Source organism: Balaenoptera ricei, chromosome 6 (assembly GCF_028023285.1).
Source record: "Balaenoptera ricei isolate mBalRic1 chromosome 6, mBalRic1.hap2, whole genome shotgun sequence".
Classification (NCBI taxonomy): domain Eukaryota; kingdom Metazoa; phylum Chordata; class Mammalia; order Artiodactyla; family Balaenopteridae; genus Balaenoptera; species Balaenoptera ricei.
Window position 1 is genome coordinate 28,053,079 of NC_082644.1, and position 16,625 is coordinate 28,069,703.

General features: G+C 46.3%; 2 long non-coding RNA genes across 2 annotated transcripts; one reads left to right on the forward strand and one right to left on the reverse strand.

The window, feature by feature from the left end:
• Positions 1-419: 419 nt before the first annotated feature.
• LOC132367705 (uncharacterized) lies at positions 420-1,139 on the reverse strand. Its single transcript, XR_009503839.1, has 2 exons — positions 1,012-1,139; positions 420-636 (listed from the first exon to the last, which is right to left on the reverse strand). It is a non-coding gene; the product is annotated as an uncharacterized LOC132367705 (long non-coding RNA).
• A 1,025-nt stretch (positions 1,140-2,164) lies between these two features.
• Positions 2,165-8,355, forward strand: LOC132367706 (uncharacterized). The gene is made up of 3 exons (XR_009503840.1): positions 2,165-2,321; positions 5,393-5,439; positions 8,148-8,355. It is a non-coding gene; the product is annotated as an uncharacterized LOC132367706 (long non-coding RNA).
• The last annotated feature ends 8,270 nt before the right edge of the window (positions 8,356-16,625 follow it).

The following is a 16,625-nucleotide window of genomic DNA, read 5'->3' on the forward strand; positions in this document are numbered from 1 at the left end:
GTGAAGTGCCCATACTTGTCTCTAATTCATTTTTAATACAACTGCCACAGTAACAATTTCTTTCTGTCGAAATATGTATCTTCTTTACAAAAAAAAAAATGCACATTCATTGTAGAAAATCACCCTTAACTTTACCATTCAAGATGATTCTCTGTTCATTTTATACATTTCAAATATTTTTCCAGTTTGTAAGTTGCGTGATAATTTCATTAGAGGTTTATTTTTAATATATAGAGGTTTTTAAAAATGCTTTCACTGTTTGTCTTTGAAGCCATAATTATAAGATCTACTCTCCCCACAAGTTTTGTTTGTTTGTTTGTATGGTATTCCTATTTAAATATTTAATCTAATATTTATTTGATAAGTTATAAACTGGGAACTCATATTAGTTTTCTATAGATGTAACAAATGGTCACAGATTTAGTGGCTTAAAACAACACAGATTTATTGCCTTATTATCCTGGAGGTCAGAAGTCTGCAATGGGTCTTAAGCGATTAAAATCAAGATGTCAGTAGGGCTGTTTCTCTTTCTGGAGGTCCCAGAGAAGAATCTGTGTCCTTGCTTTTTGCAGCTTCTAGGGGCTGCCTACATTCTTTGGCTAGCGGACCCCTGCATCTTTATCTATTCCGCTGTCTCTGAAAAGATACACAAGAAACGGATTAACTGTGGTTGCTCCTGAGGAGAGGAGGGACCTGGGTGGCTGAAAGACAAAGGTTGAGGTGGGGGACTTTTCACTGCATTCCTCTGGTATATTTTGAATTTTGAATTGCATGCACTACTGCCTATTCGAAAAATAAATAAAACCTCAACAGTAATAATAAAAATAGTCATTAACTATAAAATAATTTAATATATTGCATAATTTTACAAATATATTAAATTTCTATATATAAAACTATATGTCAGTAACTTACTATAGTATTAATGTTGGAAAAATAAGTCAACAATAAAGCAGATGGACTGCATTTGAAGCCAGTTACTAGCTGTGTGGTCTTGGACAAGCCACTTACCCTTTCTGAGCCTCTGTTTTGCTCTGAGCACAGTGACGTCTGTTACTGGGCAAATCAAACGAGAGTCAGGTGGAGAGTGGGCGCAAGGGCTGGCACTGCGCAAGCGCGCGCGGAGCTGGTACCTGGGGTGCGGATCGGCTCTCGGAAGTGGGAGGTGGTGGGCAGAGGACCGGAAGGTAACAGAGCAGGGCCTTCGTGGGGAGGGTGAAGCAGCCCTGGGCCAGCAGTCCGTCCTCTGGGAAGCAGTCATTCTGGTTCCAAAGGCACCTCTAGCCCGAAAGCCTGCAGCGCTGGTCCCGCAGTGGGACTTTCTTAGTCCCTGGCCTCTTCTTGGCCTCTTTCCTTTCAGCCACCAGCAGCAGGGTAAACGCTTTGAGTTTATACGGCCCCAGACGCCTGCCCAGGCCGAGTCCCTGATTGCTTCCTGGCTGGGGCGGGAGGACAATTGAGAAGCCAGAAGGGCTGCCGGGGCCCCTTCCCCGCGGCCCAGTGTCTCCTGAATTTCTCCTCCTTCCCGCAGTCGGGCGCCTCCTGCCGGCGCGCGAGCCGCCAGCGCCTTCCCGGCAGTTCATTCTCCGGAAGGAGAGGAGTCAGGAATCAACTAGTGGGGCAGGAGTTAGGGAAGTGGCTTCTTCCTTACCTCGTTTTGGTCGTGGGTAAAACTGAAGCACCGAAAGTTTGCGTCACAAGAGCAGGGCAGGGAGGCTGGGCTGCCGGGAAGTCCAGCCCGCGACCCACCCGGCTCAAGCTGCGCTGTCCTTTCACCTCCTAACCCACTGTTAAAAATCAAAGTACGCTCACAGAGAGAACAAGCTAGTGGTTACCGGGGCGGGGGACAAACCGGGGTGGGGTCGTGAGGGTAGGATAGGCTCAAGGCTGTATTGTACAACTCTGGGAATATAGCCAATATTCTGTAATAACTGTAAGTAGAAAGTAACATTTAAAACTGTATTAAAATTTTTTTTTTATGAAAAAGATAAAATTCTGTAAAGGGAAATCAAAGATGGCTTGTTTTCATCTGGTCTCTGTAGTCCCCTCCCCACAGCCCCATACAGTTGCTCAATTGTAACCAACAAATTTATTTGTTCATAAATTAGCAGTGGGAAAATGGAAATGTCCTAACTTAATTCTTCCTTCTCTGTAGCATCCCTGACTCACTCAGACTGGCCTCCCGTAGTGCCTTGAAGAGAGCTAGATTTAGAAGAAATATTACTTCAGCTCTCAGGATGGAAAAAGATCTAGCCAGGAGGCAGAGACTCTGGAAAAGTGCTAATAAATTGTTACTGCCTGCTATTAAAAGGATCGATAAGGTAAGGGCAGAAATGACTGATGGGAGGGACTTGGGCTTTGAGAACTAAGGGGGGGAAGTGGTGCCTGACGGCTCAGAACACCTCTGGCCAGGGCAGTACCCACCTTCTTCGGCAGAACCTTGGGCAGCTTCATTCATTGCTTTGGAGATCAGTAGTCACTGATGCTGGTTATGAAGAATTAAATCAAATGTCATGTGGGGCAGTTCAGGTATCAGGGAAATTGCCTAATTTATGTCTGTAGCATTGAAGATGCACCAACATACCTCTTCTGTGATTGTATTCGGGATACTCTCATGGGACAGAATTGGGGTAGGGGCTGCTGGTTCCTTGTGAGGCTTCCCCAGGACAGGAAGGAACCCAGGTGTGCTGCTGGCTCCTGCACGCCTGCCCAGCTCGTGCATCTTGTTCCTTGAGACTTCCCTGCCTTTCTGCATGCAGGCAGCCCCCGGGGGAGGCAGTATGGGCCCCACAGCCAGACGGACACGTGGTGGGCCAGGCTCTTCTGTGGGACCAACCTCTCTTCCCGCCAGCACACCTCCCAAGATCCAAGAGGACCAATCCATGCATCCAACAGCCTGATCTTTCAGTCACACACATCTCTGTGCAGCTGTTCACTTCTTTTCCTGGCCGTCAACTGTGCCAGCAGAGAGGCCTGTGGCGGGATTCCAAAGTGCCCCAGGAGGCTTGTTAGCTGAAAGTCCTGCCTGTCTACCTCCTCCAATTCTTCCATAGAACTCCCAATCTTTAGAACCTCCAGAATGCCTTGAGCAGACCACATGTTTCTACCGACCATCCTCCCGACACAGAGAAGTGTTTGCAGTCTCAAGGATCAGCGCTGGGAATCAGCTGTCCCTGCAAAGAACAAGACCATGAAACCATGGGACATGAATCAGGTGCAAAGCGAGGGGCTGGGTCTATGGAGGGTGGCTGGGCAGGAAACTCCAGAATCTGGAAGTTGCCTGAGGATGTGCGAAAAGGCAAAATAGGCAAGTTATGTGTGGCGCCCTTGCCATCTCCTCTTCACTTTCTTTTGCACGTGCCCTTCCATGCCTAGCTCTCCTGCTCAGGGAAGCTCTGGATTTTGTTGCTGCCTTTTTCCGGAGGCAGCCAGGTTCAAGGCCATTCCTTTCCCTTTCTCCCAGATTCAAACAAGCGCAGCCTGCTTGCAGCAGGAGCCCAAGCTCACCAGCAGCCGGGGTGTCATGGGCTTCGTGGGAAATGGTTTCACAGGCATCTGAGGAGCACTGAGTGTGCACAGTGGCCTGGGCTGCTCGCATAATGACAGTTAGTGGAGCTACCACTCTCCTTACTGTGTGGGGAGCATTCTGAGTGCTAGAATTATCCCTTGCCCAGAGCTACTCAGCATTCCAGTCCTGGAGCCCAGATCTGGGCCCAAAGCCAAGCTCTGTCCTCGACACCTCTCCCCTCCTCTTCTGTAAGGGCCTCAGGAAGATGGATCTCTTAACAGGGGCAGTGAAGGCTCTAGACTGACAGGGGAATGCCTTAGGGGCCCAGATCCTTGACCTTTGCTGATCACGGTATGTAAAGATCACAGGAGAGCCAGGACCTGAGGAGGTTATGGCTGGGAAGTGACCAACACCAAAGACACTGGCAGCGCCTTAGGTCACCCTGGGGCTGCCTGGCCTGCCGGGAACAAAGCTGGAATACTCTTGATCTAGGGAAATCCAGCCTAAAACACCGTTCCCCAGGTGATATAACCAGAGGCTGAACAGGGAGAGAATCACAGGCAGGCGAAGGGCCTGGCCTCTTTGAAGGGGGAGTCCAGCACGGAGAGCCCTGGGCAAGGGGTGGGAGGGGGTGGGGGGGCAGGTTGCAGACATGGAGGTGTGACCACGCCAAGGCCGAGAACAGCCCTCAGGGGATCCACACTCCTGGGGTTCGCTGGACCCCGCCCGGCTTGCTGGAGGCCCAGTGCAGCGGGGAGCTCTGACGTGCCCGCGGACTTCCAGTTGGCGTTTCTACACTGCGGAGCAGCCAACTTGTGCAGCTGGCGGCGCGCCGCAAATCAAGTCAGGAAATTGCAGAGGGGTGGCCGACAGAGACAGCTGCCCATCCTCCTGCCTGGACGCTCATTTGGTGGGAGCCGAGGGTTTATGCACACATGCCAGGGAGGGAGGGCCCTTGGGCAGCAGGGAGCAGGCTCTGGTTTGATCCTGGCGGCCCTTGCCAGTGGGCAGGGGCACAGATCGGTGAGGCTTTGGGTCCCGTAAGGTGGAACTGGTGGCCAGGCGTTTTAGGCTCTGTCCTCCACACTTGGCCTGAAGGTGTCAGCTCACACTGTGTCTGGAGAGGCTTCTTTCGGTGAGGTCTTCAAAGTCGGCCAGCCTCTCCCTCCTGGAGAGTCTCGAACCAGAGCCTGTCTCCAGCCTTTGGAGGCTATGAAACAGCCCCACTTCGGTTTTCAGAGATTCGCTGCTGGGACCGTTCACACCACTCACCACTCCACAGCCTGGGATGACACAGAGCGGCCCCCGGCAAAAGGGTCGTCACCCCAAGGGGCCTCGTAGGCAAGTGTGCCCCTGGGAGTCACGCCAGTGTGCGTGTGAGCTCCTGCGATGCCACTTACTAGTTGGGTGGCCATGGCCTAGGGACTGAATCCCTCTGAGGATGAGAATCGGAATTCCTGATTTCCTCCCTGCCTGCCTGTCCTCCTCAAATAGGTCACATTCCAGGAGTCCCCAGGCCATGCGGGTGAGAGGGATAAGGCTGGAGCCTGTGAAGGGATGGGAGCGCCCATTGGTCCAGGAGAATCCAGTGTGTGGGTACCAAGCAGCTGGCATCCGGTGGACCCAGCAGGGACGGCCACCCCTTCACACCCTGCGCTGCTGAGATGCAGGGCGCGTCCTGCTGGACACGCAGCTCCTGCCTCTGCAGCCGGGCCAGCCCCAGGAGGGACTAATAACAGTAACAGTGACCATAGCCACCACCTGCTGGCCCTGACTCTGTGCCCGGCACTCTTACAGGCAATTTATATCTGTGATAAACTCATTTAATGCTAACAACAGTGGTAACTCATTTAATGCCCTGTACTGTTGGTATCCAATTTACAGATGGTGAAACTGAGAAGTTAAAGGACTTGTCCAAAGTCACATAGTTGGTAAGTGACAGTTCTTAGATGCAAACCAAAGCAATCCAGCTTGACTCAAGAGAGCACTTTTAAGGACTAAGCTGAGGTGTCTCTTAAAGATACAGTCAGCACCGCTGTCAGCAGGGGCCAAGTGCAGAATCATGAAGGAGCAGGTTTTGGGGACCCAAGTCTGTTCCGTGTACGGAGCGCGGGGCTCTGTCACCTCACCCCCAGTGTAGAATGGATGCTCTGGTGCCAGGTGGCGGCCAGCAGAGCTAAAGGACAGCCCACCTCTGGGGCTGGGAAGAAAGAATCCATGGAGAGCCCCTTCCCTGGGTGTCGGGCCCCTCCTGAGCCCCTCCATTGACACCGAGCTCGGTAATTCTGCTCCAGACCCTGCAGTGGAACAGCACAGGCCCCTGACAAAACAGCAAACCCTGGGGAGAATAGCGGCAGAATTAGAGTAACAAATGCCTAACTCTGCGGTGGGGGCTACATAAGCATTAGAATGGCAATTAACCTGGAGAAGAGAAAGCTCGAATGGACTTTAGGGACTGGGTTTTTTTTTTTTTTTTTTTTCCATTCCATAGATTGCCTTTCAGAGAGAAAATTAAACACTAAACAGAAAGCAAATGTTCAAGGGAAGAGGGCCTCTGCTTTCCCATTGGTAGCCCGAATGCTCAGGCCGGGCCTGCCTCTGAGGTCCCCATCAGACCCGAAGCCTGGTGCCATGGCCTACATGTCCCGGCCACCTTCTGCACATACTGTGGGTGTCGGGGGTGATGAGGGCATATCTCGATATAAGTAACCTTCAGTAAAGGGAGTTGAGGCGGGACAGCCATAAGGCCATCAGCTGAAACTGTTAGAGCCACTAATTGCTGCCTGGGATGATCCAAGCTCTAAGTGGAGCTTTTCTGAGGCTGCGGAATCCCCAGGGGGCCTGCAGGCCGGGGGCATCCCAGCAGAGAAGCGGCAGCCGGCACACCGAGCGCCACGTCCTCAGCCCGCCGTCCCTCCCCACGCCTCCCCCACCTCCATTCAGTTCCCGGCCTCTCGCACCCTAATTATTCGTGGGCTGGGGGGCGGTACGTGCAGAGGCCGGACTCTCATAATTATATTAAGAGCTTTTGACAGGACCAACCTTTCTGTCTTCTATTTCTGTCTTGTTGAAATTCTACTGTGCTGAAATAAATGTGAGGAGAAGGATCCATCAACCCTTTCTGGAAAACAGACGAGACAGCAGAGTTCATTGTGCACCCAGCACTCCCGTCCACAGGGAGATTTATGGCTTGTTCTCTTGACTAACAGGAAGATTGCCCAGACTGAGGTCAGGTGGGAGGTGGGAATGTCTCAGAGTTAAATGTATTGCCTTCAGTTTTATGCCAATATCAAATCATAGGGCTGAAAGTGACCTCCAGGGGGTCTCTGACCTACCCCTGTTCCTATCTCATGGGCTGGCTCTCTCTTTACACCCCTGTTCTTGTCTTGACCTGACACGTGGTAGTTTGCCTTGTCAGGTATAAAAAAAGGTTTGCGCTGGCAAAGTCAAGGCCATTGGCCAGGACCTTCAACTGGCATGTTGGCCAAGGTCCTGACTGCCTTCCATCCCCAGCCATCTGCTTCTCTGACCTCCAGGGGAGTTAGCAGTGTAAGAGCATAATGGCTGACACTGCAGGACTCCTGCAGGGAGCAGTGGAGGTGGAGGCATGAGGGTAAAAGGTCAAGAAAAGCACCCTGGACAAATAGTCACCTGCTCTCACTGAAGACCCGTACAATAACCAACATTATCAATTACATACCATATGCCAAGTCCTGAGTTCAGCACATAACATGGTGTATCTAATTTAAGCCTCATGACAATGCTATGAACTAGGCATTATTAGCCCATTTTGGAGATGAAGAAGTAGAGGCTCAGAGAGTTTAAGTAACGTATCCAGTGTCATATGGAGAGTTTCATGATTGGAATTGTATTTATAACTCAGTGTTGAACCCAGGCAATCCCAGGTCCTCAGACCAGCTCCTTTTATTATTATTTTGCTTTATTCATTAGCAAGTTTTGCACCCGTGCATGAGTAAGTCACATCATGAGAATCTGTGTCTCATTTTCTTCATCTGGGGCCACGTGAGCACAGACTCTGGACTCGGACCTGCGTCTCTGCCACTGCTTGCTCTGTGACCTTGGCGCCTCACAGGGTCTGCTTTCTGTCATCCAAATAGAGATAGTACCTCCCACACGATAATGTTGCCAAGCACATAATAGATGCTCAATAAATGGTGTCGTTTACCATTCTTATCAATAATAATATCTCTAATTCAGTCTTATTTAACCATCCGGCTCCAACAAGAGGGATGAGTCTCTTGTACTTTATGCATTTATTTAAATGGACCTATTTAAACATTAGATGGTGGCTTCATTTGAATGGAAGCCTCTAAAGTCAGGGGCTCTCATAATTTTCTGTGAAGCCCACTCTCTCCCATTTCCTCATCTTCATAGCACCCGCCTTGTAATATTTATCAATTGGGCCCAGATTAGGTCACAGAAGGGCTGAAACTATTGACAAGCATGTGTATAAATGCAGTCAGTCCAAACAAATATCCACAAGAAAACCCACCAAAAGCAAGGTGAATTCATTCTAACAACTTTTGAGTAGGAAAAAAAAACAAAGAAAGGGTTGGAAAGATTAGGTCCACTGGCTTTGACTAAATGCTTCACTTTGTTCTGGATGTTTTGTCCTCAGGCAAAGCCCGCAAACATTTCTGGCTGAATCTCTGCACTTCCCGGGTTCTGCAGCTATGTCCTACGAAAAGGAAACGGTTTCTCCGAAAACCCAATAACCTGCCTCCCGCTATCCTGCCTGTAGAGTATCAGGCAAGCACCTATTTAGGCAGGAAGGGAGACAGCAAGCAGAAGTGAAGACGTTCCTCTTTAAGTGTATGAGGTCAGGTGTAGCTCCAAGAAAAGTCATAATCAGGTCTTTGGAAGAAACCTCATTCCAGCACAGATGGTCCTGACTGACAAGCCCAGCCAGCCTTCAGAGTGAGCGTTGAGACAAAGCTAAAGTAACAGGACTTCCCACCAAGGTAAGAGGGTGTATTTCAAGGGGAAAAGATGTTTTAAACATGAATATTCATACTCAAATCACTGGGCTCCCTTTGCCTTTCTTTTTTTCTTCTATTAGATTTATTTTTCTGAGGTCTACAGCAATTATCTTGAAAGGGAAATTTTAAAACACTGCACCTTGCTCATGGTCATGGGGCAATGATTTTTTTTTTTCTTTTCTAAATTGGATCACCCATTTTGTATTTATTCATCCCTCCTGCCTCCACGTCTCTCTCTCCCCAGCTCTGGGACGGGCCCAGAGACAATCACCCCCATCTTTGAGTCAGCATCGCTCTCTAGCTCCATCCCATTCTCATCCCTCCATGTCAGTGCTGGTGGGGAGATCTCAGGGCTGATACCCAAAGGCTAGAAGGCATAGGGTGCACTCACATGCCTGGGTTTGTATCCTGGCTCCCCGCTTAGAGCTGTTTGAGCTTGGGCAAGTTACTTAACCTCTCTGGGCTTCAGTTTCCTCATTGGTAAAATGAGGAATGAGAACTAGGACAATTAAGACAAACAAAGCATGCTTGCAACAGTGCCCAGCACATGAGAAGTACTGGGTGAGTGGCATCTATTATTAATAGCCATTATTAGCCATAGATTCATAATGTAATCTCATAGATCTCTCTGCTCACATCATCCCAAAGACTATCTGTGGTCATCTGGGATGATACACTTTGGGCACAAGAGCTGGGCATTGCACACCACACCATGTGTACACACCACACAGTGTGTGCACACCACACTGTGAGATCTCAGAGAGGGGTTTCCTGAGGCCCAGAGAGGCACCTTTGCTCAACCCAGTGAGGGCCAGGACTGGAGATCAGGTGGCCTCATCCTCAGGCTGAAATTTATTAGTCAGCCTAAGATTTAAAAACTTTGGCAGAAGAAGAATCACTCTCGAGACTCAAATCACATGAAGCTGAGCCTGGGTACGTGTGTTGTGCTTAAATGAAGCAGCTTATGATGTGGGTATTCAATTGCTATAATCTGTTCTAAATTTAAGCATGCGAAACGTCAAGTTATCTCACTATTTTGCTTCAGTTAAAAAAAAAAAAAAAGATTTAGATTTATGACTGGATGTTACAAGAACTGCTGCTTCATTTCAAATCCTGGCAGGTCCCTCCAAAGCAGCAATTGACCAAGAAGTCACTTCCTGAGCTGAAGGTCAGTGTGCTGGCCCTGGAATGAACATCAGTGCATCAGCGATAAGAGCCAAGCGCTCTCTCTTGCCATTTTGGGGTGAGGTTGAGAGGAGGCCTTGAGGCTCCAGCTGCTCCTGGCACCCCCTATGCTCCCCGTATGGCCCCCAGCCCCCTCCCCTGCGCCCCTCCCACAGAGTGCTGCCACAGAGCTCCACAGGGCATGTCTGTAAGACCTGGGATGCTACATTCCCTTGCCCTCAGACCCTTGGCAAAAGTGTACCCATCTGAAAGGGCTCCCCTGGACTTAGTGCTGGGGCCTAAGGGACAGCCTGGCTTTGGGATCCCAAGTCACTTTTAAATGGCCTTTCAATGTCTGGGAATTCAAGAAGGTACCAGGGTAGGTTAAATATGTTTCTCCTGGTTTATGTGTTCTTGGGTAACAACCTTTCAAAACATCCTTTTTCCTTATCAAATGTCTGATAAGAAAACTTCCAGATGGCTAAAAATCCCCTTTAAATAGGCAGAGGAAATGGGACCTGGGAGCACTTTTTATTCACTTTCTAACCGGGTCTGGTTACCCCCTCCGTCTGGTATAGATAAGCAAACATTTACTTTTTTGTAACTTAGAGCCAAGAGGCCAGAACTCTGTTGTGTACCTGGTGCTTTCACAGCTTGAGTAAGAGTACTGTCGATCATAAATTGTCAATTGCTCCCCAACCCCAAGAGCTGCACCAAAGGCCACCTGATCTAAAGCCATCCCTGATCAATTGCCATCTCATCTCCCCATCTTAATTCTCAGCACCTGGCTCCCCGAAAGTTTTCTTGTTTGTTTATCTACGGTCTCCAGAGCACAAGAATATGAACTCCTGACGTCAACCTTGACCACAGCCGTGTCCACGGAGCCCAGAACAGTGAGCTGTTCAACACTCAAGGCTCTTTACTGTGTTAACCCTTGTTATGCAGGAGAGGCCAGGAAACAAGTGGAGAACCAGAAGAAGAAGGAAAGCCCCACGGGGTAGGGGAACATCTGGATATCCACCAAGTAAAGGAAGCTGTTTCCAGGAGAAATCCAAGGAAGGAAAAATCCAGAGCCTGATGACAATGTGGAGGTAGAAGAGGCTAGAAGGGCTGGCTTCCTTCTTTCTGCATTGCTGGACCTACAGGAATAAACAAGAGTTTCAAGTCTCAACGGAGCTTTTCAGTCACGCTTCTCCTTCAGCAAGCTGCCTGACGTTCACGTGATCCTCTCTCACATCCTCTGAGCCCAGAAATAGTCTCAAACCGGCTGCTGGAATCCATCCTTCAGTCTGCTCCCATCGCCCCTCATCATAGCCACAGGTGCTGTGGCATCAAAGGCCACACTGGACAGTGTTGGGAGCGTAACAAACCCTGTGGGTAGCCATGCCACCTACCTAAACTGATAAGACAGCTCCATGGACTTCACACACTGAGATGTAAGTCAAGGAAGAGCCCACAGAGGGGAGGAGGGAGTTAGGCCTGGGGACAGTGCTCAGGAGCACTGCCAGATGCAGCCAGGAGGGGCTTTGAGCAGTGGATTGGTCAGCTCAGGCTGCGGAACAAAAGACCATAGACTCGGTGGCTTAAACAATAGAAATTGATTTCTCAGTTCTGGAGGAAGGAAGTCCAAGATCAGGTGCCAACAGGTTTGGTTTCTTCTGAGACCTCTGTCCTTGGCTCACAGATGGCCACCTTCTCACTGTGTCCTCACAAGGTCTCTCCTCTGTGCACGCACCTCTCTGGTGTTTCTCTGCATGTCCAAGTTTCCTCATTTTATAAGGACATCAGTCATATTGGATTATAGCCCATCCTATTGGCCTCATTTTAACTTAATCACCTCTCTAAAGACTATCTCCAATCACATTCGGAAGTACTGAGGGTTAGGATTCAGCATATGAATTTAGGGAGGACACAATTTAGCCCATCATAAGCAGTGTAGGAGCATGGAACCATGGGCACCATGGGCTTTGGAGGTTTGAAAGGATGGGAGGTGGAAAAGAAAGATTCAGTAGCAATTAGAACCAAGGGTGAAGTCCGGAGTTTAAAACCACCAGTTAGAATTGGGATTGTGTTACGGGTTGACTTGTTCCCCCTCCCTCCCCCAAATATCTTGAAATCCTATCCTCTAGAACCCCAGAATGTGACCTTATTTGGACATAGAGTCTTTACATGGGTAATCAAGTTAAAATGAGGTTATTAGGGTGGGTCCTAATCAAATGTGACTGATGTCCTTATAAAAAGGGGAAATTTGGACACAGAGAGACACACAGAGAAGGAAGGTGATGTGAACATGGAGGACCAGAAGGAGCAATCTACGAGCCAAGGAATGCTGAAAATTGCCAGCAAACTACCAGAAGCTGTGTAGACGAGTAAGGATTCCCCTACAGTTTTCAAAGGGAGCATTGTTTTTTGACCTCATAATCTAGATATTATTTTTTATAACATCAATGTAAGATTTTTCCAAATTCAGAATTTTTAAAAAATTTTGCTTACCCTTCTTTCTTGTATCTCAGACCTATTGAGGATTCTTTTTTTTTTTCCCTCTCTTTCTCTTTCTGTCTCTCTTTATAGTATAGACTTTAGAATTTCAATTAGTAAGCGTTTGGAGGTCAACTTCCTCAGTGTTTATCTGAAAATGTCTTTATTTTGCCTTTGTTCTTGAGAAGTAGTTCTGCTAAGTATATCTATCTAGCTTGACAACTATCTTATCTGAGCATACTGAAGATATTGTCTTACTATTTTCTGACTTCCATTGTTGCTGCTAAGTCAGCTGTCAGTCTAATTATCACTTGTTTGTGGTTATCTTTCCTTTCTCACTGGCTGTCTTAAAGATGTCATTGCCTCTGATTTCTGCAGTTTTGCTATGATGTGTCTAAGTACGTTCTTTTGTCTACCTTCTTATTAGTTATTCTGCTTGGAAGTCATAGGGCTTCCTGACTGAAGATTTGTGTCTTTCATAGTATTTGGAAAATTTCTCTCTCTCTCTCTCTGGGAGAGGAGATATGCTAATCAACTTTTTATTTTAAAACAATTTTAGGTTTACAGAAGCACAAAGATAGTGTAAAGATAGAAGGTAGTACATATACCCCACACCCAATTTCCCCTATTATTAACATTTTACATTACTAAGGGGCAGTCTCGTTTGCTTTAAAATTCTGCTTCTAACCAGTTCTCTTTGTCCTCTTCTTCTATAACTCTCATTAGAGGTACATTGGCATTTTTACTCTATCTTAAATGTTTGCTAACCATTCTTTCATATTTTCTATCTCTTTTGACACCTCTTCTTCCATGTAATTTATTTAGACCTATCTTCCAGTTCACCAATTCTCTCTTCAGCTGTGTCCAAACTGCTGTTTAACCCATTGATTAGTATTTTATATTTCATTTATGATAGTCTTTACTTCTATAAGTTCTACTTGGATATTTTTCAAATTTCATCTGAACATTATCACTTTGATACCTGCTGCTCCTTACTAGTGTCTTTAATTCCTACTTTGTTTCGTTAATCAGGTTGTATTCTATATTTCATAATCCCAGTATCTGAAGTCTTTGTAGTTCTGGTCTTTATTTTTTATTCTGACTCTTATTCATGAAATATTGTTTCATTTTCTCTTTTGTGATATTTTTTTTTTGTAAATGCATGTTTGTTGCAACTCTATCAGTGAAAATTAAGGCCTGGGTTGAGAGCATGACTCGTGTTTGCTTATGCCAAATGGGGGAACAACAGCCAAGAGTCACCTAAGTGACAATACTTGGGTTGGGAGAGGGGGTTACTTGTCTAAGTTCAAGACAGACAGTTGTCCCTGTTGTTTGTCTCTGAGTGCCATAATGGTTCTTGCATTTCTAATTTCCCTTTCCTCTGTGGGTGTAACTCTTTTTAAAACCTATAAATACTTGTGGTGGCCTTTGATCTGCCTCCCCCCTTTGAATCCATCCCCCTGGGCACTAATGTTCTAGACCAGTGGGATGCACACAGTGGCCCCAGGGTTTACTTGCTTCTGTATTGTGCTGACTTACCTTCCTGGATTCCTGCAGCTGTTCTGCACCTGGCCGCCACCACAATGCTCTCTAAACCACACATAATGTGTATACTTTATATTTATTACAAAACACTCCCTAAAATATATAATCATGTACATATTTAAATGACATATATTATATATACATGTTTATGAATATATACAATTGAACAGTTATTATTATGCTGAAGAAGATATGGAAGGAGAAGGAAAGAAGGATGAGTTCATTCATACTAGGGCAGCAACAGCAAAATAAGACAGACAATGATTTGCCCAATATATTTACACTCATGAGGTAGGAGCATGAGTGGGATACCTGTTTTAGCATCTGACACCTTGTTAAGGTAAATAAGAAAAATTTCATTAAGAATTCCAAACATGCCAGCAATAATTTTTGGATGCCATGGTTTCCACACAAGGGAGGGAAGAGGAAGGCTGGGAGGATGGCAGGGCAGCTTCCCTGTGCTACTGACTTTGCCAGCACTTGAGCCCTGGCAGGGAGTTAGAAAAAGCTGATGTTAGCAACCTCAGGCATATGACTAACAAACATTCCCAACACTTCTTAATCCACTTCTTAGTTCTCTTGCCAATCACACTCAGCAAACTTGCACTTTTACCTTCATAGCTCATTATCTGAGTTACCATTGTTCCTGTTTCTCTCAAAGTCGGTCTCCAATTCTCAGAATCTCTCTTCTCAGCTCTCCTGACAGCCCTTTTCATAGATATATAAATGTATTTCTCCTAGTTCTTCTTTGGCTCTGTGTGCCCGGGTGACCAAGGCAACACATGGCTCTAGAAGTGACTATCCCTGAAATGGGGTCAGATGATGAGAAAGTGAGTGTGTTTAGGCCTTAATGCCTGGGGATACAATGGCATCCTATCTTTATGTGTGATCTGAAGTCAGTTTGCCTTTGAATGAGACAGGTCTGAACCATCACTGGTGCTGAAATAAACTCTTTGTTTACTCCAGGCCACCAAGGAACACACATTTAGCTCATCTCTGTTGAGAACGCTGGATCCCTGTGACAGTCAAAGAGGCTTCACTTTTGGCAGTGAATAGGAGGCTCTGCCATGGTGATGATGGTCCATGACTTTTATCTTCCATTTGTGGCTTCTCAAAGCTGAAGCCCTGGTGAACTTTTCCTCTCTTTTCTAGGTCATGAAGAGGAAACCTGGATTCTAGATGACTGCAAAGAGGTAAAATATCTCCAAAAGATAAAATTCTTTACTTCTTTCCAAAAGATTTTAGTAACAGAATGGTGCTATATTTTGTGAAATCATATTACAAAATGAATTTTGCTAAGATGGAGACAAAAACAGACTAACAGCAATAAAAGCATAGCTTACCTTAAGAAACAAAAATAAAGGTATCCTGTATTGGCCATTTGTAAACTTTTATAAATTCTCTGTTTATGTCATTTTAAAATCCTTTTTTTCCTTAAAGTTTTTTTTTTTTCTTCAAGGTTCATTCATGTTATATTTATTTATTTATTTATGGCTGTGTTGGGTCTTCGTTTCTGTGCGAGGGCCTTCTCCAGTTGCGGCAAGCGGGGGCCACTCTTCATCGCGGTGCGCGGGCCTCTCACTATCGCGGCCTCTCTTGTTGCGGAGCACAGGCTCCAGACGCGCAGGCTCAGCAATTGTGGCTCACGGACCCAGCCGCTCCGCGGCATGTGGGATCCTCCCAGACCAGGGCTCGAACCCGTGTCCCCTGCATTGGCAGGCAGACTCTCAACCACTGCGCCACCAGGGAAGCCCCTCCTTTTTTTCTTTTAGATTATCTTTTTTAAAAAATTCACCTTTCTTACTGATCTCCATCTATGCGGATAATATTCTCCAACTTGGTGGCTTAAAAAAAAAAAAGACTTTTTTCTTTCTTTACTAGAGAAGTTTTAAATTTTATAAGCTCAAATCTGTCAATCTTTTTCTTTATGCCTCCTGAATTTTTTGGTTTTTGTTTGTCTTGTTTAGGAAAGCCTTTCTTATCTCAAGATTACAAAGAGATATTCTAATCCTCTAGGTTTTCTTTTCACATCTTGATCTTTAATCTACCTGGAATTTATTTCTGTGTATGGTATGGGATAAGGATCCAACTTAATTTTTTTCCCTTTATGAGTATCCCTCATTGCTCCTTACTGGCCTGTTTGGCTGCCTTGAAAAGATAAGCCTGGAAATAATCAGCCCACAAGGTATTCCTGAAATCAGCAGCAGGATTCCATTCTGTTCTAAACTACATAAGTGGTTAGGGTTATTTTCAAGCGGAAAAAGTGCAAGTGAAACCAACCATGAATGCTTAGTTGTAACAACATGAATAACTTGCTGGTTTTCTTCCAGAAGATGCTCTGACCATAGGGCTCTACCACCTCAAATTCATTTCCTTTCAATTTTAAAAGGAATTATTATACATTTGCTTTATACCTTGAACATTGGGAATGATCATACAACATACCTCCCCTATGCTCAAAATGCTTAGTCTTATGGGAAAACCAATTATATATCAATATGTATCTATATCTATGTAATATAAATATATACACATGCAGCTGAGTTGAATAAACACTCTAAGGCAGTATATATTAATGCACTATGACGCGCTAATGAATTCCTATCTCCCCTCCAAGTCCCCGAGAGGGTAGGATGGTGTCACTGTCATTTTCATTTGCCTGGAACAAAGTAGGAGATTGGTAAACGTAGGTTGAATGGAATTGAAATAGCAGATAGCATCGGAACTGAGAGAAGAGAGAAATCTTCATATTTAATAAAGGTCAGAGGATGTTTCCTAGAGGCGACACTGTGCTGGCCCTAACGATCTGGAGAGATAGAAAAGAGGAGGGAGGGGCTGCCAGGGTCATCTGACCCTGAGTATTGTCTCCCTTGGAACCAATTTTCTCTGTTCTCACATATTAGTTCAGGTTGTCTGGGGGGGGGGAATTG